The sequence below is a fragment of the Schistocerca americana genome, chromosome 5 (genome assembly GCF_021461395.2).
Source record: "Schistocerca americana isolate TAMUIC-IGC-003095 chromosome 5, iqSchAmer2.1, whole genome shotgun sequence".
Classification (NCBI taxonomy): Eukaryota; Metazoa; Arthropoda; class Insecta; order Orthoptera; family Acrididae; genus Schistocerca; species Schistocerca americana.
The window spans coordinates 232042290-232068836 of NC_060123.1; positions in this window are offsets into that span (position 1 = coordinate 232042290).

Genomic DNA, 26547 nt, shown 5'->3' on the forward strand with positions numbered 1-26547 from the left:
ACATTAAGTCATGAAAACACATTAAGTCATGAAAACAGCAACAAATGTTCAAAATTCGAAAATATACTTTCCCACTGCCAACTGCTATGTAAACTGAAGTTCGATATTCTCAATAATCATTGCGCAAAAAACATCCATCAGCTTCATCAGACAGAATAGAGATAATAAATGCAGGGAATATTCGCAATTCACAGCTGCCTCAAATCCCGTACACCAATTTACAGCTCGCAAAATCAGGTGTAATAACTCACAGTCAAATATTCTAAGTCGCTTGAAAAGCTAGAGTCAGTAACTTGCGGTCATGGCATTACTTTAAGTCCAGACAAGTTCTGAAGTATTTCCACTGAGCACGGCTCCTCGGCTACACAGCCTCTCGACAATATCACACACAGCAGGAGCGACAAAAGTTTGCTGACAGAGTTCTAGCGCGCCTATCCACCAGCTCTTGAAAGCTGGGCGACGTCGCACACTAATAAATTCCAGTTAATTACTTAAATATTGACCACTATTCAGTTTTGAAGATAATTACGTACACATGTAACACGCTAAAAACAGAGAAATTTATTATGGTCAATTTGTGACCTCTCACTGAAATATCGACGCAGGATAAAAAACTTATTAATAAGGTTCAAGAATGCATGCCTGAATCTAGCATTGCAATGTGTTAACTCTTACGAAAAGTTACTAACACGTACCAAATAACTATGGTCGCTCATCCACTAGGAATGTTGTAAGAATCTGAGGAGCTCATGCGCACTTCATATTATGTGCCACTGTGGAGAATTTGCATATTGACATGTAATAAATGGTCCATAGTTGTTGATACACACATCTGATTTTAAATGCAGCTACTTGTGGTGGGCACGGACATCATCAACTTTCATGTATGAACGTATTGCTTCAGAGATTCATTCGTTATTAGTTTTGTAAACTATTGTAGTGAAAAGGGTGTAGTAATATTTACAATATTGGGTCTAGAATTATGCTTGAAACTTCAATGAGCTCGACTCATGGACGCGAAATTTCTGGTGTATTTGGTTTTTCAGCAAAATATTTGTGGGGAGTGTTACGCATTTTCATATAAATATGTTGTTCCGTGTCCCATTTCAACCAAGTTTTCCGCCCATAATACTGTGGCCAGCCACATCTTGCATTCTTTACACACCTCACGCTAGCCGGTAATTTCTACATACCCAGTAATCCTCAGCCGCCTGAACCACTCACCACCGCTTTCCATCCCGCATTCCCGAGTCTCGCAATCTCATAATTTGTTTCTGTCTGTGTGTGTGTGTGTGTGTGTGTGCGTGTTTGTGTGCGCGTGTATGTGTGTGTGTGTGTGTGTGACTGTGGGCCAGGGGCTGGATCACCGCAAAAACTCCCACTAACCAGTCAAAATTAGCGATATACTTGACAAACAACAAAACGATGAACAAGTGGAGGACTTCAATGACATAGCATCTCCCGATGCGTGTGGCAACATAAATAATTAATAAATCTCGTTTTTATGCATGAAAACATATGATGGCAGGTGAGAGAGATGCAAAAAGTATTTAAAAATAACAATCCTTACGCAAATTTTCCCAGTACATTTTAAATGACTTGCTGTCACTCCACAAAAACCAGTAAAAGCAAGCGAGCCTATGAAATTCCACATTAACAGTTGTTGTAGTTTCAGGTGAGCAATCAGAGCGAACAAAGAAAAAAACATGTTGTAGTTGTAAGGCGTAAGACCAAACCACGTATTTATTGTGATGTTATTACATAAATAAAACTAGACGGGCTGAAGATGACACACGGGTGTCGATCATGTTTGGAAAAAGAACAGAAAAAAGAAATAAACAATGTTTTGCAGAAGCCAGAGTATTATAAAAATCTGGATAAGATGTAGATGTTCAATGAAAACTGTCTCTTAGTTTCATACGCTTTCAACAATTACGACGATTCCTGCCCTCTGGACCTGCATTACTACGATTCGAAACATGATATAAAACATAAAAATTTTCGACATTTCCCAATAACACCTTTCGACTAAACTAAATAACAAATTGAAATGAGATTCATTTTCTATTGTTTTCATCATGATGTGTATCGTCCCCCGCTGTAACCACACATCTGTCGGTAATCGGTAAAACTATTACAAATAGTAGAGTTTCCTAACCTGAATATCTTGGATTACGAACTGCTGGTCGAAATGAATATTTAACCGACGTAAATACACTACACTTTATGGTAGCAACGTGAACTCACAGTAACTACATTGCCTGACATACAAGGAAAGGAGAACGAAATGAAACTTCGCGGGATGAAAGGGTATGTGATTTTATTTCAATGATAAGAACATCGAATCAAATTTATGGAGAAAATGGCAATATGCGCCCATTTATTAGCATGACGTTGCAGCCCGTCTGGCCTGGATGCACGCACTGCCTCGATTTCGAAGGCTGTCATAAAGCTGTCGTATCCACTCCTGAGCCACGCTCGCTGACACCCGTTGTACACGGTACTTTACACAGGATGTTTGCATAAGAGCGTGCAAAAATTTAACAGGACGTAGAGGATGCTCCACTGAACAATTTGAGGTAGGGAAGCTGGGGCTGGAGAAGTCACCTTAAGGAGATAATGGGAATAAAATCACATTTTTTTATTTACGTTAGTTAGAGTTAACTGCAAATACCATCACTGACACAATGAACGTAACATTTGTATCGTATCTTAGGGCTCTGAGCGCTATGGGACTTAACTTCTGAGGTCATCAGTCCCCTAGAACTCAGAACTACTTAAACCCAACTAACCTAAGGACATCAGACACATCCATGCCCGAGGCAGGATTCGAACCTGCGACCGTAGCGGTCGAGCAGTTCCAGACTGTAGCGCCTACAACCGCTCGTCCACTCCGGCTGGCACCGTATCTTACAAAATGTGCTGAAACCGAAGGCCATCAGTGCAAGCATGACATCTGCGAACAAGATTCTGAGGCACCCTGACAAATATCCCTGGTGTGTTTCGAATCACATTACAGGCAGCGACTAATTGTATCTCCGTAACCACAAGGGTCTCATACACAAGTGACTTCAAATATCCTCATAGGAAATAATCAAGGGGAACTAGGTCAGGTGACCTCGCCGACCATGGAATAGGACCTGTCCCTCCTAATCCAGCGACCAGGAAATACGGCACTGATGTTGTTGCGAACATCCATACTGAAGTAAGGTGGTGCGCCGTCATGTATCCACATCTTCTCCCGAACAGCCAAGGGTACGTTCTCCAAACACTCGAGCACGAACCTCAAGCACACGTGGCCATTCAGATGGCCAAGTAGACTTCCTAGTAATCAGGCTCGCTCTCCTCGTTTCCTTGCAGGAAAAAGAGAAAGTACATGTAAATAAACAGCAAAGTATGTGTAAACTTGTACGCATGTTAGTTGTAAATAAAATGGAAAACAGTATTGATAGAGAAAGCTGTGGACAAGTTTACTTCCATATCTCCTTAAGATGGCTTCTCCGACCCCAGTTTCCCTGCCTCGAATTGTTCATTAGAGTATTCTCTATGTCCTGTTCCATTGTTGCACGCTCTTACGGAAACATCCTGTATACTCGATAATGTAGTGGGGTGGTGTTCGTTTATCAAATGGTGCCACATATATTCTATTGGGGGCGGGGGGGGGGGGGGGGGGCGGGGGGATACGGAGACCTTTCTGTCCATAGGGTACCTCAGAATAATGCTGGATATTTATTGAGACAGTGTTCGTTGATAAGACAGTAGAGAAGACAGAAGAATCAAGAGAGGATTCCATAAAGATATAAACTCTATAGAAGGTAATTATCATAAAACCAACTCCAGGAACTACTATAAAATCTTTGGGAAACAACTACAACAATATGAGTCCCCTACACTAATACTGAAAGATGAAGATGGAAGAATGACATACAATAACAAGGAAAATGCAGAAATCATGGAAAAAGCATTTAACAAACTTCTTAATTGCGAGGAACCCAAAGAACCCTTACAAATCAACATAAATACCCCAACAAAAACCATGAATCATGTCATGTATGGACAAGCAATGTCCTGTAGAAAAATGCCACATCGGTACGTTCTCCAGCCACTCAAACACGAACCTCAAGGACAGGTGGCTATTCAGACGTCCATGTAGACTTCCTAGTAATCAGGCTCGTCCTCGTTGTTTCCTTGCAGGAAACCAAGAATGTACATCTAAATAAAAAGCAAAGTACTTGTAAACTTGTACCCATGTTAGTTGTAAATAAGCTGGAAAACAGTAAAGCTGTGGACAAGTTTACTTCCATATCGCCTTAAGCTGGCTTATCCGACCCCAGGTTCCCTACCTCGAAATGTTCAGTGGAGTAGCCCGCATCTCGTGGTCGTGCGGTAGCGTTCTCGCTTCCCACGCCCGGGTTCCCGGGTTCGATTCCCGGCGGGGTCAGGGATTTTCTCTGCCTCGTGATGGCTGGGTGTTGTGTGCTGTCCTTAGGTTAGTTAGGTTTAAGTAGTTCTAAGTTCTAGGGGACTGATGACCGTAGCAGTTAAGTCCCATAGTGCTCAGAGCCATTTGAACCATAGCCCTTTTTGTTCAGTGGAGCATTCTCTATGTCCTGTTACATATTTGCTCATTCTTACGGAAACACCCTCTATACACGGTACTGACACTGGGATGGTGTTCCTTTTATTAACTGGTGCCACATACGTTCTATTGGGGACGTATCTGGAGATCTTGCTGCCCATGGGCGTTTCTCAGAGTCTTGCCGACTGTTTATATACAGTACTACAGACGCACTGTTATGCCCTCGGAGTCCCCTCAGTAACAACCAGACGTGACCTGAAGCCAAACCCACTCGCTACCCACACCATGGCGCCAGTAGTAACGCCGCTGTGCCTAACCAAAACATTGAAAGACTGTGATCTCTCGCCAGGTCGCCACGATACTCATCTGCGATGGTCATCTGTGCTAATGTTGAACCACGATTCATCACTGAACACTGGCTGAACATAATACGACGCCGTTCAGTAGCTTTCCATGCTTTACGGTTATGGAAGCATTTCAGATGCAGTCATCTGTGTTGTAGTGTTAGCAGCAGCCTGCCACTGGAACGGTAATTCCCTAGTCCGCAAGCTGCTAGTTTCCGAACAATGGTGCGGAATGACACGCAATGTTGCAGGGAATCCTCTACTTGCTGTTGCACGACAGGCGTAGATGTGAATCGGTTAGGATGTGCTTCGTGCACTATTCGGCGATCTTGCGGTGGTCAGACGTGATGGACTGGAATCTTGCCGACGAATATACTTGCCTTCACGTTCCCACTCAACAGTGGACCGCCGACCGCTGTGGCCGAGCGCTTCTAGGCGCTTCAGTCCGAAACCGCGCTGCTGCTGCGGTCGCAGGTTCAAATCCTGCCTCGGGCATGGCTGTGTGTGATGTCCTTAGGTTAGTTAGGTTTAAGTAGTTCTAAGTCTAGGGGACTGACGACCTCAGATGTTAAGTCCCATAGTGCTTAGAGCCATTTGAACCATTTTGACACTGTCACATCCGAATGCCCCATAAATCTGAATATTACCTGATTCGACCAGCAGACGCAGTGGAGACCCACAATGAGATTCTGCTAAAAATCTGTCAGATGCTGATAACGCTGTCTCACAACAGTACGCGGCAATTCTGTGTCTTTCACAGTGATCACTCGGGATCTGAGCTGCTCACATCTCTTGTATATACTACGACAGTCACGACCATGCTAAACACGAACAAGACTCTGTTGGTCCTTCAACCTGCGATAGGGAAATGCAACGTCCCCCGATGCATATCCGGCGACGGTGAGCACTTGTACGAAGTTACACTGGTATCTGGCGATATCTTATGGGTGTCTCCCTTGCTTGTCAGGCAGTGTATTCAAAGACAAAATGCATCAATAATCCATTAACGAAACTGAACTCTAGAATCAAATTACTTGTAGCCATTATTTGCGCACATTGTTGCTGATAGGGGTACAATTGCTGCTCCAGTAACGCTGTCCGCGCCTCAATCTAGGAAAACTGCATCTCATAGACAAGCTGATGGGTGGTTTATTGTAAAGCTTCTCCCACACGATATGACGTGTTCTCCTAAAATTTTACTGTACTTGCAACTCTTTCTCAAGAACTCCCCCAGTGACTTGAAGCACCCACTTTCTCATCAGCTTCAAATTTATTCCAGTGAGAATGAAGCATGCTGCGAATCTTTTCTTTGTACATACATGCGCCTTTCTCGGCGCTGTTCGTGCTGAACCATAAATTAAATGTGTTTGTGCAAGTTTATAAAACAAATAACCTTCCATCGTGTACAGCCATCGATGTACTTTAAAAAGTATTAAACTCCTCCATGGTCACACCACACAAAGTTGTGGAGCCTTTGCAACACAACGTCACCAGCGTCGCTACTATATGCAGTTATTTGTTATGAAACATGAGCATTTTACAAACAGGCGTTTACCAATCAAGGAAACGTACTACCTTAAGTATTAATTTAAAAAAACGTAAATACACAGCCAGAACAGGCCTTGAAGGCCCAACATACGTGTGATAAAATCTTCTTCGGTTGACAGCCGAGTCAATGCGTTGTTCTCCAGCAACGTTTCAGCAAGTTTCTTACTTGCCATCTTCGGGCAACTTTAAAAAGTATTAAACTCCTCCATGGTCACACCACACAAAGTTGTGGAGCCTTTGCAACACAACGTCACCAGCGTCGCTACTATATGCAGTTATTTGTCATGAAACATGAGCATTTAACAAATAGGCGTTTACCAATCAAGGAAACGTACTACCTTAAGTATTAATTTTAAAAAAAACGTAAATACACAGCCAGAACAGGCCTTGAAGGCCCAACATACGTGTGATAAAATCTTCTTGGGTTGACAGCCGAGTCAATGCGTTGTTCTCCAGCAACGTTTCAGCAAGTTTCTTACTTGCCATCTTCGGGCGAAGTGTCGGGTTCATGTCACGTCCCGATCATTGCTGGAGGACACCGCACTGACTGGGCTGTCAACCCGAGAAGATTTTATCATCGAGATTCGCCGAGAAAGTTTGCATGCTGCCGTGTCATCCTCAGCGCACTGGCGTCACTGGATGCTGATACGGAGGGGCATGTGGTCAGCGCACTGCTTTTCCGACTGTATGTCAGTTTACGAGACTGGAGCCGCTACTTCTCAATCAAGTAACTCCTCAGTTTGCCTCACAAAGGCTGAGTGCACCCCGTTTGCCAACAGCGCTCGGCAGACCGGATGGTCACCCATTCAAGTGCTAGCCCAGGCCGACAGCGCTTAACTTCGGTGATCTCAGGGTAACCGGTGTTACCACAGCGGCAAGGCAGTTGGTAAATTATTTACTTACCAAAGAAAAATCTTCTGACAGTTTGTCACGCCGGAAATGCATATCCTCCTATTTCCATCTATTGTACCATAATTTTTTCCTTGTTTTTGTTACCTGAATATATGACGTTTCTGTGTCTTTGTATATTGTAATTGTTTTACTGTTTGTATATATATATATATATATATATATATATATATATATATATATATGTGTATATATTTTTATGCATTTATGTTGGTTTGTTTTGTGAATATTATTTGTATTTATACGCTGGGTTTGGGCTAGGGAAAACTATGCTATCGAACGAATACATCGATAGGTCGTGTGGAGAAACAAAGTGTTTAGGATCTTTGGTAGTGTGAACCCTGCCACGTGGAGCGCGGGCAGCGAGAGGGTCTGGCTGGAGGAGTGCGATTGAGCAGGTGTGTTGTGTGACGCTCCCGCAAGTTGCCGCGCTTTCAGGGTTTCGCAGCATGTGATTGCGCTCGACTTGCTATGTTAGTTTCTGACACGGTGTTGCGGACGGGAAGCATTGGCTGGCGCACATCAAGAGCCCGTTTCGCCTGGTGACCGTGTCGAGAAGAAGGCGCGCCAGCATCCAGCTTCTGCAACAGCGACGGCCGACAATGAGTGACTGTCGCCACCTCCTCGATCGACGACTTCAAACCTTCAATCAACCAACAAGGAAGACTAAAAGCACGTAAAGTTTCAGAACTGTATGGCAGACCTCAGCTTTTCAAACTGCTCCATTTGCCTCGCAAAATTACAGCAACTTAGCACGAACCTTTGTTGCTCATTGTCCCAATTGCATTACCAAGCAGGGTCCCTTCCATTTCCGAAATGAACCCGAGTGTCGTTGAAATTCAAACGCCAGCATCATTCGATTTCACTGCTTTAATTTCAAAGTTCATTTAAGGTATTCATAGCTGGCTACAATATTTAGATTGCACAAGCACAAATTAAGAGTGCGAGTTTTGTTACCGTATTTTAGCTTACCTGTAACTGTAGCTCGGCTTGGTACGTACTAAATTTCACTATTGTTAATCGTTCAGAACCATTTAATTCAAGTTCAAAGTTAAATCTCTTATTTCTAAATTGCGTAGATTCAAGTGGCTTTTGAAATGATTGTTGAGGTAGCCCAAGACTAATCGTATTTTACTGAATTTCGATGTGCTTCAGAAACAAAACTCACTATTAACTTCAGTCACTAAATTAACTTTCGATTTTCCGGTTTTGTTAATTCTTTTGTTGTATTGAGTCAAAGTGTAGCGAAATTTATTACTTCTGACAAACTTTCAGTTTTCACACTACACGTGTCAACCTTCAGTTGCCACGCTTCTAGTGCTAATTATATGTGTAATAACCTTTCTTTTTCAGTTACTGTAGTAATTGTCCTTAGAACTGGCGACCGTAATTTCCCCCAAATCTCAAATATCTAATTACCGCTAGTTAATTGCTGACGTAACGGTCGCACATTTACTTTCTTTATTTACTTTACCCCTTTTCAAAATTAATTTCCACCAGTTTCATTTGCATTTTTCCTTTCATTTAGATGTAACCCTTTCCTCCCTCTTTACCGACAGATTAACTTCGGTGACGATTGCTTTTCCCAAATTTCCATTAGGTACACGCGGTTTAATTTTTCACTGTCATTAAGGTCGATAAGTGAGGGGGAGGTTACACGTGGCGACCTGGTGACAGGACAATCTTCAGATTTGAGGTTGTTCTGGACACGAATTTTGCATTGTGCAAATCTCGTAACAAAGTACTGGTTACGAAATGGTCGACTCGTCAGCGAGAATATTAGTGTGAAGAATCCTAATTAGATTTGAGATTTGACATTTATATTGAAAATTATTAAAATGAGTGAAGGCAACAATCAGCAAAATTTGGTAGACTTGGATACGGAACAATCGGTCGAACAGTGGGAAACGCGCACCGCGGTACCCATTGTTCAGGGGCAGGCGGCTAGCATGAAAGACGCGACCGCCGAAACGCAACAAAGAGCAGAAATGGAATTCCAAACTTTAGAAAATGTTTCGGAATCGGAAGTGAAAATCAAATCTGAATCCCTTGATGACGAATACGTTGGGACAATTAAAGAGGAAGCCGATACGGAAGTAAAACCGGTAGTTTCCGGGAATTTAACTGATTTATTGAATGTTTTGATTAACGAAATTAAGAGTCAATCGGCAGAAATTAAAGCTCTGTCTGCCAAGCAAGATGATCAGGCTGCCAAGCAAGAAGCTCAGGCTACCAAGCAAGAAGCTCAGGCTGCCAAGCAAGAAGCTCAGTATGAAAAAATTGTACGGAAGCTAGACGATCAGAACAAAGCTATTAATGTTGTTAACAACAATGTTGGAGTTGTTAACACAAAAGTTGATAAAATCAAAGAAGATATTGTTGTGATTAATACCGAAATCGGTAATCTTAAACAGGAAATGATAGGCGTTCAGGCGGAAATTGCGAGCATAATTACTCGTTTTTATTCCGAAATTAGCAGGATCGAGAAAAGTGTAGGAGAAGCAGTTGCTCCGATCATCGAGAATAAGGTGACGGAACAAATTCAATTAGTGAAAAAAGAGGATCAAAAGAAGGTGGAAACTTTAAAGGCTTTAGTATCCGAAGTAGATACCAAAGTGACGAAGCAGGCTAATACCTGCGTAGAGAAAAAATGGGAAGTAGAAACGCTTGCGACAACCACTTGCCAAGTAATTACGAGAGTGTCGGAATTAGAAAAGAAACTTGACGAAAAACAGAGCTATGTGCCAGTCTGTGCCCATAGTTCGGAATTGTTGACGAAAGAGGAGCGGTTCGACCCCTTAAAAAAAGGCGGTATACACGCGACGGATTTCATTAAAAATTGTGAAAGAGTTTTACCCAGATCATGGACTAATGAGAGAAAAATTAATGCGGTTATTGATGTGTTGGCTGGTGATGCCAAGCGTTGGGGCTTAAACCTCAACATTACGAACCTGACTTTTGACGAGTTTAAAAATTTGTTTCTGGCTGAATACTGGTCAGAGCAAAAACAGCAAGGTGTCTGGCGCGAATTTGTCGTATCGAGGCCTTTAGATGCGAATTCGCGGCGTTCGATGAAGGAGTTTTGTGAGGGCTGGATCCGCAAGTTGGAATATTTGCGTGATCGCCGCACGGAATCCGAAATAGTCTGGGAACTCTACAAGAAGCTTCCAGATGATACAAAACGCAACATAGGAAGCAATTACAGGACAATCAATGATTTCCTGGAAAGAGTTGAGGACGAGGACAATTGGCGCAATAATCGCGACAGTGGTAGAGGCCGTGGTAACAACAACGGGTACCACAGTAACTACAACAACGACAACTATGGGAATAATGCATTCCGCAATCTTGGCAGCAATAACAATAGTGGTTCGGGCCGTAATGACAATCGGTACAATGCAAATAACAACAGGAATGACGGAAACCAGTATCATACTAGCGTGATACGGGCTTCGCAGAATAGTAATAACGCCAGAGGGTGTGATCAGCCGCCTCAGCAGCATCCGGGGAGCGTATCTGCTGGGACGAGACAGGGAAACCATTAGCCGCGCCGGTGAGGGGCCGACCGGGCGTGGAGAAATTTTGGAGGCCCAATAACAGGAGAAAACCCAGGTGTCGTCGTTATGAAAATTCCGTATGGAATAATCAACGGCGGAAGAGTGTGCCAGTGTTAGGAGAAAGGAGTGCGCCCACTAGTAGTAGATCAGCTGTAGACATGGCAGTAGATAATACATTCACTGTCAGTGAGAACAATTTAAGTAGTGTTCCGGAAATCGATTATAAAGTGGCAGCTGTAATACCCACAGCGGAACTGGAGATTGAGTTTAAGAGTGATTCGCAAGTGTTGAGAGAAGATCAGATGTCGGATAAAACGTCCGTCATCGAGCGAGGGGATGCAGAGAGGGATGAGGTCTGGTTAAGGCAGTTCGGTGGCTTATACGACGAACTGAGAGATTATAGGGGCCTGTATGGGAGAAGTGTTTATGGGGAGCGCGGGCAGGATTTGCAGCGTCTCGTCCCACAGGGAGATAGTATTTGTGAAGTGATAGGAAGTTCTGGCCCTAACCGGCAGACTTTACTAGAAATAGTTGGTGTTAATGGGGAGCACGAGCAAGATTCGTCGTGTTTCGTCCCGCAGGAGTTGGATGTTGAAGTAGTAACGGAAAGTTCTGGCCCTAACCGGCAGACTTTACCGAAAGTTATAGTGGTAGAAGTAGCCGACCCATCCGACGCGAACCTCCAGTTTAAACATTTCGAGAGTATTAAGGAGAAAGATTACGAAAATTTTAGTGATAGCCGGACACGATTGGCAGAAAAGCACGTAGATTACAGCGTGTATGAGGTTAGAGCTGACGTTATACGGTCAGACGGTAGCAGTGTGGGTTGCGCAGATCCAGAGGAAGTAATTGCAGATACTACTGGGCACATTCCTCCAGGTAGATTGGCAGATGAGATCAATCTGACCAAAGTGGAATCAACGAAGGTGACAATTAGTGAATTGATAGCAAAGCAACACTCACTAGTTGACGAGTTACAGGAAAAGGTTTCGGTATTGGAGGTGAAGCTACAGACTAAGCCTCAGGACAAACGTGTTGAAATTAAAACTGTATGTGAACAGAGGCTGAAAAAGCCGCCAGATAAGCCGGATTGACGATCAAAGCCGGATGGTTTTTTCTGGAATGACCTGGATATAGACGAGGATTTACTGTGGGAAAATAAAGAAACAGTCGAGGACAAGTGTAGACAGATAGTAGTGTCTGTTAATATGCACGACCTACAACTAAACGTGTTGATTGACACCGGTGCAGAATTGAGTGCTGTATCTGGGAAAATATTTGAGTTACTGAAAGACAGACCTGGTATCGTAGTTATGCCAGTAACAGGAGTGAAAATTATCGGTGCTATTGGGAAGGCCAGTAAACCGGTCACAAAACAGATTTTTGTCAACTTTGAGATATGTGGGGCACAATTTGAACAAGAGTTTGTCGTCGTGCCAGACTTAACTACGGAAGTAATTATTGGGTTAGATTGGCTGTTAAAGTACCGTGCAGTGATTAATTGCGAAAGCAAAATTTTGACATGTACGTCATAAGATAAAACAATAGTAGTTAGTTTTGACGAGGCAGGAGACGGTGTGCATAGGCAATACCAGCCGATCCACATTGTTAACTGGCCGGATGGTATTGACATAGGTATAAATTTGAACTACCGTAACGTGAGGAATCTCGGCATTGACAAAAGTGTAGAAAGTGAATTGGAAGAGATAATCAAATTCCCTCCACGGATTGACATTAGTATTGGTGTGAAAAAAGATCATTTGCGAGAAGTAATGAAGCTAAAAGCCGATGCTCGCATACGTCGTCATGACGCTAAACCGCGTTTTGCTAAGTTTGCAATCGGAGACTTAGTACTTGTAAAAGATCATGAGAAATCGAGCGAGATAGACAATGAAATATCTAAATTTAAGTTTGTTTATAATGGACCATATAAAGTCATTGGTATACCTCACACAAATGCTTATTGCTTAGAGTATCCAAGCTCCGGAAAACTATTAGGTATACGGAACATTGTAGACTTGAAATTGTACCAACCTAGGATTGATTAATACCACAGAATAGGTAATGTGTACAGTATGTAAATATAGAGTGTAAGATTTAAACGATTTGCTAGATTGCCATGCTTTTGCCTGACCAAGAGGACATTAAAGACGTTGTAAGTAATAAGTAATTAATTTTGATTAAATGATTTAAGAGTAACTCATTGTTAATCGATTGAAAAATCCAGGCTGAGTCACAGTAGATTAAGGAATGTAAATATGATTTTGTAACTAGCTGTAAGATTTCATAAATATGTGATTAACTAGTCATTGCCGATGTACTTAGACGCTGTTTTAAGTTTCAGGCTAGTACGCGAGTGTGGTGATGGACAGTGTTGAGTTATCCACTGTGATAATGTTAATGGACTCCTTGAGATTACTCGGGAGTGAGTTTTCCCCAAAGAATTCAGTGAAACGGACGTTCTGGAAATGCCATTAGACAGGCTAGTGAGATCAAGCGTGCCGCACAGGCGGGCGCAACAATACTGGCGAGGCGGAGCCGCTGTCGGCTTTTGTGCCGCTGTCGGCATTCTTTGCACTTGCGGGTACGGAAGGCGGAGTTGTTCTTCTTCCCGGACAGCTGATGTGAAAGAATTCTGTTGTCAATATTTATGTTTTTGTCGATCTGCTGAATATTATTTTCTTGTTTAGCATTAAGTGGACTCTCATGGCGAGAGTACTGATTATGAAAAGGTTATATAAAATGTGTATTCTATGTAATTAATTATTAATTTGCGTATTTTGATATACCTGTTTTTATGACCATGTACTCTGATTAATTTTGTAAATAGTGTTCCATTTCTTGATACTGTTAGGAATTTTGATGATTTTAGAATAGCTAAACCATTATCTATGTTTTCCATGAATTTTAATATGTTGTCAACCTGTTTTCTTTTGTGTAAGATGACAGAGTGGAATAAGATTAGGAGTGTCTCCACTCAATTATTACGTTCTAAAAATTGATTTGTGGTTAATTAGATGAATGCTAAATTTTCTTGATGTTTTGAGCATGTGCATTTCCGCTGTTTCTTTTTTGGGACATTTTCTGAGTCTGTGTAGGTTACACGAACATCCTCAGACAATGTGGGGCACGAGTAACGCCGGAAATGCATATCCTCCTATTTCCATCTATTGTACCATAATTTTTTCCTTGTTTTTGTTACCTGAATATATGACGTTTCTGTGTCATTGTAATTGTTTTACTCTTTGTGTATATATATATATATATATATATATATATATATATATATATATGCATTTATGTTGGTTTGTTTTGTGAATATTATTTGTATTTATACGCTGGGTCTGGGCTAGGGAAAACTATGCTATCGAACGAATAGATCGATAGGTCGTGTGGAGAAGCAAAGTGTTTAGGATCTTTGGTAGTGTGAACTCTGCCGCGTGGAGCGCGGGCAGCGAGAGGGTCTGGCTGGAGGAGTGCGATTGAGCAGGTGTGTTGTGTGACGCTCCCGCAAGTTGCCGCGCTTTCGGAGTTTGGCAGCATGTGATTGCGCTCGACTTGCTATGTTAGTTTCTGACACGGTGTTGCGGACGGGAAACATTGGCTGGCGCACATCAAGAACCCGTTTCGCCTGGTGACCGTGTCGAGAAGAAGGCGGGCCAGCATCCAGCTTCTGCAACAGCGACGGCCGACAATGAGTGACTGTCGCCACCTCCTCGATCGACGACTTCAAACCTTCAATCAACCAACAAGGAAGACTAAAAGCACGTAAAGTTTCAGAACTGTATGGCAGACCTCAGCTTTTCAAACTGTTCCATTTGCCTCGCAAAATTACAGCAACTTAGCATGAACCTTTGTTGCTCATTGTCCCAATTGCATTACCAAGCAGGGTCCCTTCCTTTTCCGAAATGAACCCGAGTGTCGTTGAAATTCAAACGCCAGCATCATTCGATTTCACTGCTTTAATTTCAAAGTTCATTTAAGGTATTCATAGCTGGCTACAATATTTAGATTGCACAAGCACAAATTAAGAGTGCGAGTTTTGTTACCGTATTTTAGCTTACCTGTAACTGTAGCTTACCTGTAACTGTAGCTCGGCTTGGTACGTACTAAATTTCACTATTGTTAATCGTTCAGAACCATTTAATTCAAGTTCAAAGTTAAATCTCTTATTTCTAAATTGCGTAGATTCAAGTGGCTTTTGAAATGATTGTTGAGGTAGCCCAAGACTAATCGTATTTTACTGAATTTCGATGTGCTTCAGAAACAAAGCTCACTATTAACTTCAGTCACTAAATTAACTTTCGATTTTCCGGTTTTGTTAATTCGTTTGTTAAATTAAGTCAGAGTGTAGCGAAATTTATTACTTCTGACAAACTTTCAGTTTTCACACTACACGTGTCAACCTTCAGTTGCCACGCTTCTAGTGATAATTATAAGTGTAATAACCTTTCTTTTTCAGTTACTAGAGTAATTGTCCTTAGGACTGGCGACCGTAATCTCCCCTAAATCTCAAATATCTAATTACCACTAGTTAATTGCTGACGTAACGGCCGCACATTTACTTTCTTAATTTACTTTACCCCTTTTCAGAAGTAATTTCCACCAGTTTCATTTGCATTTTTCCTTTCATTTAGATGTAACCCTTTCCTCCCTCTTTACCGACAGATTAACTTCGGTGACGATTGCTTTTCCCAAATTTCCATTAGGTACACGCGGTTTAATTTTTCACTGTCATTAAGGTCGATAAGTGAGGGGGAGGTTACGAGTTGTACGTTTTCAGAAGTTGTTATTTTATTTACACAACCAGTTTCGGCATTTCGTAACACCACCCTCAGGCCGCTATGCACTCCATGTAGAGAGAATCAGATACAACGATGCATGCATAATCAGAGCCATCAGTAACTGAATTCCTTGAATATTTTGTGGAGTATGTACTTCGACAACGACTGCAGCATCTACGTACCTGATTCTCTATACATAGAGTGCATAGGGTCCTGAAGATGGCATTAATGAGATCCAGAAAGTGGTCGTGTAAATGAAGAAACAACATCTGAAAACATACGGCTGTTTGGTGATTTTTCTTCCGACCAGCCACGACCCGTATCCACGGCGAATCAACAGAGATTGACGTATTTATTTCCGACCATTGGTTCCTTACACAGAACACAAAGGTTATAATCCTGCACTGGCTGTTCACATTTGACCGAAGAAGTATGGGACGACCGGCATATTAAGACATAATCTTCACCGATGAGGCAAAACATTGCTACCACATGCTTAACAGTATTGGTCCACCCTTGGAACGCAATACAGCAGCGATTCTGCATGCCAGGGATTGAACGAATCCTTGGTACGTATTCGGTGGTTCGTGGCGAGAGATGTCTACGAACATGCTATTCAGTTCCTGTAAATTATGGGTCGGTTGTTCGTGTTCGCGTGCTTTGCGTCCTTTATTTGTTGTTCAAATGTGTGTGAAATCTTATGGGATTTAACTGCTAAGGTCATAAGTCCCTAAGCTTACACACTACTTAACCTAAATTATCCTAAGGACAAACACACACACCCACGCCCGAGAGAGGACTCTAACCTCCCCCAGGACAAGCAGCACAGCCCATGACTGCAGCGCCCTAGACCGCTCGACTATCGTTTACTCGTTCCACCACGATCGCTCCATGCGAATTTGGTGGAAAAGAAACGAAAAGGAGCTCACTATCAAGTTCATCAACTACTGTAACACGATTCTGGCCGTCTGAAAAGAGTACTTGTCCTACTAGACGATGCCATCGCCGTCGAAGAAGACGTTAGAATACACTGATGCAATAGATGTTGTGCAACCGCTCGTTCGACGGAAGATCCCTACTTAATGACTAGAAAACTGCACAAGTCCCACCAATATTCAAGAAAGGCAACAGGAGTAATCGACTACATCACAAGCCCATATATGTAGCAGGATTTTGAACATATGTTATGTCTGAATGTAATGAATTTTCTCGAAGAGAACAATCTATTCACACATAGTCATCACGGATTTAGAAAAGATCATTCTTACGAAACATAAGTAGCTCTTTACTCACACGAAGTGTTGACTGCCATCGACAAGGGATTCCAAAATGGTTCGGTATTTCTAGATTTTCTGGCTTTTGACACCGTAACTCACAAGCGGCTTGTAACAAAATTACGATCTCATGGAATATCGTCTCAGTTATGCGCCTGGATTTGTCATTTCCTATCACCGAGGCCACAGCTCATGGCAACTGGCGGAAAGTCATCGAGTAAAAAAGAAGTGATTTATTGGGTTCCCCATGAATGTGTTGTAGATCCTCTGCTACTCTTAATGTACCGGGTGATCAAAAAGTCAGTATAAATTTGAAAACTGAATAAATCACGGAATAATGTAGATAGAGAGGTACAAATTGACACACGTGCTTGGAATGACATGGGGTTTTACTAGATGCAAAAAAACACAAAACTTTAAAAAATGTCATACAGATGGCGCTTCATCTGATCAGAATAGCAACAATTAGCATAACAAAGTAAGACAAAGCAAAGATGACGTTCTTTACAGGAAATGCTCAATATGTCCAGCATCATTCCTCAACAATAGGTGTAGTCGAGGATTAATGTTGTCAACAGCACTGTAAAGCATATCCAGAGTTATGATGAGGCTATGGCGTCTGATGTTGTCTTTCAGCATCCCTAGAGATGTCGGTCGATCACGATACACTTGCGACTTCAGGTAACCCCAAAGCCAATAATCGCACGGACTGAGGTCTGGGAATCTGGGGGGCCAAGAATGTCGAAAGTGGAGGCTGAGCACACGATCATCACCAAACGACGCGCAAGAGATCCTTCAGGCGTCTGGCATTACTTTGTTTTATTTTTGGTTCTAATAAAATCCCATGTCAATCCAAGCATGTGCGTCAATTTTTACCTCTCTATCTACATTATTCCGTAGTTTATTAAGTTTTCAAATTTATACTGACTTTTTGATCACCCAGTATATAAACGATTTAGGAGAAAATCTCAGCAGCCTTCTGAGGTTGTTTACAGATGATACCGTCGTTTATCGTCTAGTAAAGTCATCAGAAAATCGAAACAAATTGCAGAGAGATTTTGAAAAAATACCTGTATGGTGCGGCAATTGGCGTTAAATCCTAACGATGAAATGTGCGAGGTCAATCACATAGTTCTAAATGGAATCCGTTGAACGTTGGTTACACGATACATCAATCAAAACTAAAGACCTTAAGCTCATCTATGTACCTACGAATTACAATGACGAGTAGCTTAAATTGGAAAGAATACGTAGAAAATGTTGTGAGGAAGGCGAACCAAAAACTGCGTTTTATTGGCAGAACACTTAGAAGATGCAACAAGTCTACTAAAGAGACTGCCTACACTACGCTTTTCTGTCTTGTTTCGAAGTATTGCTGCGCAGTGTGGGATCATCACAAGATAGGGTTTACGGAGTACATCAAGAAAGTTCAAAGCAGAGCAGCACATTTTGTATCATTGAGAGAAATAGGAGAGAGAATGCCACGGACATGACATTGGCATTTGGGGAGACATCACTAAAACAAGGTCGTTTCTCATTGCGGCGGAATCTTACCACGAAATTTCAACCTCCAAATTTTTCCTCCGAATGTGAAAATATTTTGTAGACGCAGAGCTACATTGGGAGAGATATTATAGTAATAACAGTAGTGAGATCAGAGCTCGCACCGAAAGATGTAGGTGTTCGTTTTTTCTACCCGCTGTTCGAGAGTGGAATAATAGAGAACTGAAATTTTAAACATTGTTATAGGCTGAAGTCCAGCAACCACGCGTTAACTTAATCACAGAATGTACGTGTAACCATCTCGGCTGCATAAAATTGATGTAAAATTGACCATGGTTTCGACAGCTCTAAGTCGGTCTTTATCAGAATACAAATTGCGTAGGGTTACCTAGAAAATATAATGACATGGCTCAAAATTAAAATATAGTTAATAAGATTACTTCCATATACTGTACAAGCAGTACAGTACACAGGTGAAAAACATCTGAGCAAACAAGCGCTTGTCAAATTGAAATAATCACAAGAACAGAAATTATGCTGTAAAAATATAACATTTTTGTCAACTGGAATAAAATTTTCCATCGAAATACGATGGCAGTCACGAGGTCGCTTTGAGCCAAACAACTGCATCAAACTGCCGCTACCCTCAGTTTAGACTCCTAACAGGACAATGCGCTCTCGAGGTGGACACGAAAACAGATTCGCGCCATTTGCCAAGAAGTGATTGAATTACAGACAAGAGCAAATGAGGCACTGTATAGACAATTTAACATTACAGGCAATAGCAGGAACCAATGCATAAAAATTACAACGTACCGTAAAGGTCTTATTTTATAAATAAGAAATGTAAAACTGGGAAGGAAAACGATGTTTAGGAGTCTACATTGAGGAGAGTATCGCCATTCAGACAATTTTTCATTAGCGGGTCTATCCCTTGAAAAAAGTATCTATTGGGTAATTGCAACTGTTGGTTCAGAATGATACCGTCCTTCAGTGATAGGTGTTTAAAACTCTCTAGCTCTTCTAAGATGTTAAGCCTAAAGCCTTTCTTCTCCGAGTGCAAGATCTGGACGTCTTTTACATCTTTAGGTTTATGCCCTGTGATAAACAAATGGTCACCGAAAGTTGAATTGTGAACAATGGTGCCTTTATTGCCGAGATGGTGTTCCTTCAATCTTGTCGAAATAGCTCGGCCTGTTTGACATATGTAACAGACAGGAAAATTGCCGCAAATAATTTTGTAGACACCAGAATTATGCAGAGGGGAAAGCGTAGATTTCAAGTTATGTACGATATTACTTTTTAAAGAATTATTAGTGGAGAATTTTACTCCACAGTTATATTTGTTTTGAAGCAAACATTGTATTCTGTAAGAAACTGGACCCAGATATGGTATGGAGAAATTTTTTGAAATTGTTCAAATGGCTCTAAGCACTATGGGACTTAACATCTGTGGTCATCAGTGCCCTACACTTAGAACTACTTAAAGGTAACTAACCTAAGGACATTACACACATCCATGGCGGAAGCTGGATTCGAACCGGTGACCGTAGCAGTAGCGCGGTTCCGGACTGAAGAGCCTTGAACCGCTCGGCCACAGCGGCCGACAAAAATATTTTTCTTTTCATTAGTTTCGTTATTAGAAAGGCCTAGGGTAGTGACTCTCTTTTTGGTTTTCCTACTAAATATGCTATCTACTATAGAAGGGTCATAGAATTTTTTGGCAGCCACAATTTTAATTAGATTGATTTTAGAATTGAGATTTTCAGAAAAAAGGGGAGTGGAGGTGGCTCTATGAATAGCTGAATGATAAAAGGCCATATGATGAGAATGCGAGGGTGCGGACGTGAATAGAATGATTTGATTAGAAATGGTTTCTTTGCGGAAGATACTGAAGCTAACTTTGTCATCTATTATCGTAAGAGCGACATCTACGAAATTCAGTTGCCGGAACTCTTTCTCGCATTCACACGAGAAAAAAATATTTTCATGAAACTCGTTGACATATTAAAATGTTTATCAGCACCGTCATTAGGCCTTTTGTATATGATCAAAATGTCATCGACGTATCTAGCGTATGAAGGAATGCCTACAGTTGGCGCTGAAAAATTACTGAATATTTATACTTCTAAAGAATTAATGATCACATCTACAAGGATACCTGCTAAGGGATAACCATTGCAAGGCCATCTAATTGCTGATATAATTTTCCATTAAATTCAAAATAATTGTATTTTACTAAAATACGAAGATTAATTTTATTCTTGTGATCATTTCAATTTGACAACAGCTTTTTTGCTTAGATGTTTTTCACCTATTTTGTGATTACATATACGTACACTGCTTGTACAGCATATGAAAGTAATCCTATTAATTGTACAGTAATTTTGAGCCAGGCCATTACATTGTCTAGGTAAACCTATGTAATTTTTATTCTGATATAGACCGCTTCAGAGCTGTCGAAACCATGGTCAATTTGACAACAATTTTATGCAGACGAAGTGGCTAAGTTAACGCACGGTTGCTGGTCTTCAGCCTATAACAATGTTTAAAATTTCAAAATTCCTAGCTGCCGATCTCTGGAAGGCTGTGCCGAAATACTAGGACTTGAAAATGTAAATTCTGAATACAGGTATGGCAATTAATTTCATAAACACTGTGAATCAAGGGTACTAATGCCCATTTATGTGAAGTGTTATCTGAACTTTCAGCAGCCAAAAAAGAACCAAGTACTTTCAAACGTTTAGTGAAAAAAATAATTTCCCTGTTCGATAAGGAAGATGTTTTAAATGAAAAAGCATATAATAATGTATTTACAATTAACAAAAATTTTTGAGGTTCATTATATTATTCAAATTGATGATTTTTGGTTTCACATTAATGAACAAGTAGAGAACTGTAGACAGGACATTCTCATTAGAAATAAAATGAAACTAAACAAACTGCAATGCCTTCTACCTGTAAAATCATGTAATCCACCTAGTTTTAAAAAAGTGATCGTATGTTCTATGAGAGAGTTTTAAATAAAACTGACATTAATTTTACAGAAGCTGAAATGTCGCTGCTAGAGAAAGGCTTGAAGTATAATGTCATGCCTCAGGTATTGAGCAAAAATGCACTTGAAAAGTTTCTTGTTGATTTAAAATCAGGCCAAGACAGTGCAAAAATTGGAGAGTTCGCGTCAGACTAGACTAGCGTATGATTTTTGTAATAATGTCAGCAAAAACTAACCAATCATCGTAATATTGTTAACTCTGATAAAAAATAATTAATAACATAAATACCAAACTTGTAGAAGAGCACGCTTTGGTAACGAAGGCTGATAAGTGCAAAATCGTTGTCATTACTAGCAAACAATAATATGTTGCAAAAACTACAGTTATTTCAGGAAAACGATATTTGCAAGCTGCATGAGGAACCCACGCAAACTTTGCAGAAAGACTTCACAACAGCTATTAACGATACCAAAGCTCTTTTTAAACCTCTCCGTAAAAAGCAGTTCATCAACATGAATCCGATACCGCCCAAGTTACAAGCTCAGTATGAAGTCCATAAAAAAGACCATCGGATCCGCCCAATTCTCAGTAGTATGAACAGTGCTTATTTCGACTTAGCCAAATTCTTGAAAGATATATTGAAAAAATTGTTCGTTTTCCATAGCAATTATTCAGTTTCCAATAGTCAAGATTTAGTTAGTAAAATTGAAGATGTTCACTGTGACAGAGATAAGAAATATATTTCCTTTGACATTAACAATCTTTACACAAATCTGCCGGTACATGAAGCCTTAGGCACAGTAGAAAATAATTTAGGTTCTTTCAAAAAATATATATCTGATGAACAAATCACAGACGTCATGAATTTACTGCGTATTGTACTAAAATACAATTATTTTGATTTTAATGGAAAACTATATTAGCAAATAGATGGCCTTGAAATGGGGAACCGCTTAGCAGGTATCCTTGCAGATGTGTTCATTAATTCTAAAGAAGTAAAACTTTTCTGTAATATTTCAGCGTCAAATGTAGGCATTCTTTCATACGCTAGATACGTTGATGACATTCTGATAATATACAAACGGCCTAATGACGGTAGTGATAAACTTTTTAAAATGTCAACGAGTTACATGAAAATATTTCTTTCACGTGTAAACGCGAAAATAGGTTCCGGCAATTGAATTTCGTAGATTTCACTCTTACGATAGTAGATGACAAAGTTAGCTTCAATATCTTCCGCAAAGAAAGCGGTTCTGATCAAATTATTCCATTCACGTCAGTACACCCCCATTTTCAGAAGATGGCCTTTCTTCATTCAGCTTTTCATAGAGCCACCTCCACACCACTTTCTTCTGAAAATCTCAGTTCTGAAATAAATCTAATTAAAACTGTGGCTGACAATAATGGATATGATCCTTCTATAGTAGATAGTATTTTTAGGAAGAAAACGATTAAGAGAGTCCGTACCCTAGGCCTTTCTAATAGTGAAACTAATGAAAAAAAAATTTCTCCATACCATTTCTGGGTCCAATTTCTTACAGAATCCAGTATTTACTTCAAAATAAATATGACTGTAGGGTAGCTTTCTCCACTAATAATTCATTAAACAGTAATATCGTATATAACGTGAATCCTACGCTTTTCCCTCTGCATAATTCTGGTGCCTATAAAATTATTTGCGGCAATTATCCTTCCTAAAACATATGCCAAACAGGCCAAACTATTTCGACAAGATTAAGGAACACCTTCTCGGCAAAAAAGGCACCATTGTTCACAATTCGGAACGGCTCTGCTACTACGGTCGCAGGTTCGAATCCTGCCTATGGCACGGATGTGTGTGATGTCCTTAGGTTAGTTAGGTTTAAGTGGTTCAAAGTCTAGGGGACTGATGACCTCAGATGTTAAGTCCCATAGTGCTTAGAGCCATTTGAACCAATTTTGTTCAAAATTCAACTTTCGCTGACCATTTGTTTATCACAGGGCATAAACCTAAAGATGTAAGAGACGTCCTGAATTTGCACACGGAGAGGAAAGGCTTTAGGCTTAACATCTTAGAACAGCTAGAGAGTTTTAAACACCTATCTCTGAAGGACGGTATCATTCTGAACCAACAGTTGCAATGACCCAATAGAATCTTTTTTCAAGGTATAGAGCCGCTAATGAAAAATTGTTTGAATGGCGATACTCTCCTCAATGCAGAGTCTTGAACATCGTTTTCCTTCTCAGTTTTACATTTCTTAAGTACATTTGAACTAGAACTCATTTACAAAATAAGACCGTTACGGTGACGCCTTGTCCTGTTAGGAGTCTAAACTGACGGTACCGGCGGTTTGATGCAGTTGTTTGGCTCTAAGCGACCTCGTGACTGCTATTGTATTTCGATGGAACATTTTATTCCAACTGACAAACAAGTTATATTTTTACAGTATAATTCTCATTGTTCTTATTCTTTCAATTTCACAAGAACTTTTCTGCCCATATGTTTTTACCTAATGGTCAATTTGACAACCATTTTATGCAGTCAAGGTGACTATGCGTACATTCTGTAATTAATAGAGAATTGGTGAAGGTGTTTCAGTGAACCCTCTGCCAGGCTGTTAAGTGTGATATTCAGAGTATCCATGTAGATATAGGTGTATATGATGGGATACAGGTGGCCACAATAATGTTGGCGTAGTGCACTGCTTTCATAGTGCGTTCAGATACTGCCGCTGGTGGTATGGAGTCAGAGCTAACTGTCCGACGTGCGTAAGCGGACACGACCAACGATCAGTTGTAACAAGAAACGTGATTCGTCAGACCAGGTGGCACGTTTCCACTGAGTCACGGTCCAGTCACGGTGGTACCGTGCGCATTGCAATCCTGACGATGTCCTAGCGCCAACATGGCCGCTACTGTTGAGACCCTTTTTTCAGCAGTCAGCGCCGAATGGGGTACCTCGAAGCAGTTATGTCTGCACAAGCATTGCACTCACTTACCTGACACAGATCGCCGTCTATCCTGTTCTACATAACGCCCATGCCTTCGATCTCCACTTTGTGTAAGGAGGCGAAGAGTAGAACAGTCAGACATCGGACCAGAACAGTCTGCCCTTTGTCAAAGTCGTTTATGACAAAGGGTTTCCCCACCTGTGCCCCATATCGCGAGAACGATTTCCTCTGTTTACATACTTTCTTAAAGCGTCACGCGCCCAAAACACCACATGGAGGTTTGCATTAAAAGGTCATAGTGTTTCGGCTCATCAGTGTATTTAGCACTGGGCTAGGAATAATGGGGCGTATGAATAAAAAAGGGAACATTCTGCGGAGAAGACTGTCAATTTCGCGTTAGTAAAAAATTCTGACGCGGTAGTTTCTTCGCACCAGCTTTCTCCATCTTGAGAAGAATTTCGCTGTATAGGATTTCGCTTTGTGTTGTCTTCCGTTTCCGGCACAGAACACAGGTGTAATTCTACATATCATTCAGCTCGCTCAAATAGGCAAACTATTAGATGCGCAATTATGGAACTGCCTTCACTGTGTAGTGGAATAGTTGCACTACGTCTCGATATTATCTTTACATACACTGACAGTTTATGATAATACATTTTCTGTCGATGTTCCCTGATTTTCCGACATGCAGGAAACTATGTTGTTGTTGAAGTTAAGTGGATACATTACGCGAACAATATCTTAAGAATACATTACATTTTCATCTGCTCCAAACATTAACTTTCTTCGAGTTTTCTAATACAAGTTAATTTTATTTAAATGTGGGACATAATGGTCCGCTCGCGCGTCAAGTACTTAAATGTTCTGCCGTGCGGTTTCTTTACGAGAAACAGAACGCTTGCCTTGTAATAAATCAGTTAGCAGTTTTACTGGTTCGCTTATTTATTTTTAACATAACAAAATATAACATTTGTGCTTTGAGGAAACATTATGACGAAGATCTCACAATGCCAAAAAAATGATCGTGTCGCAATGATGGCCGGGACGACCGATCCGAGAAAGTTCAGGCGACGCCACACTGGGCGACCTCCGCGTCTCTGATGATGAGACGATGATGAGGACAGCGCAACTCACAGTCTACGAGCGGAAAACCCACGACCCACTGCGTGGCAGGCAAACCCGGTACCACTCAGCTAAGTAGGCGGACTCAGAAAGTGAAGAATATCAGGGACACAGTGCACTCTGGTCATACCTAAGTCTTCTCGTACACCAGTTTGAAAATTTGGCATTGCTAAATAGTACAATAATGTTCTCATTTTCGCTTGGTTTGAAGTCTCATCCGCTCTTCCTTCATCATTTTCGGGAAGGAAGTTCACCAGCTAAATAATGCTTTTATAGTTAAAACTATATATATTTCTACAATTTTTTCTTTTCAGTATTTCTTCGGGCTATATATATCTTCTCTCCTATTTCGAGCAACAAAATTGTGCCATTTTTACTTTAAAATATTCGGTATGAATTACCATAAATTACCCTCAGTACAATTTACTCATCACGACCCATACTACAAAACTTATTTTTAAAAACCGAGAATTGTCCCCGGTTCTGAGAAACTTCACTAGTCTTATTCATATGAAGTCGGAGAACTTTTTCCGCAGTGAGCAAGTTCCCCCACCATTTTACTCAAGCCGAGAAAATTATCAGATGATGTATTTTCTCCTACTCGTTTTATTCATGAGAACCTGAAAATACTCTTAGAAATTCTGAGAATAAAATACGTTCTCCGTTTTATTCATACTATCAATAACTCAAATAAAACAGTCTTCATGAATTTGACGTTTCAAGTCTAATAGAAACACTGCCAGCATCATGTATCTCCTAGTTAGCTACTTACTTTAACTGGAACATATGGATGAAACATGGTCATTTAAGACTTTAACTCAGTGTCTTTATTCCAGGACAACTAGGGCACTTCTCTTGGACTCGTGGATTAGTGAATTCACACTTGTCGTTTCTGTGGTGACTCTCGCTATCTACCTATGGTTCGATCGTGGCTTCAAATATTGGAAGAAGAAGGGCGTACCTTTCGTGGAGCCGAACATTCCGTTCGGAAACTTCAGGAA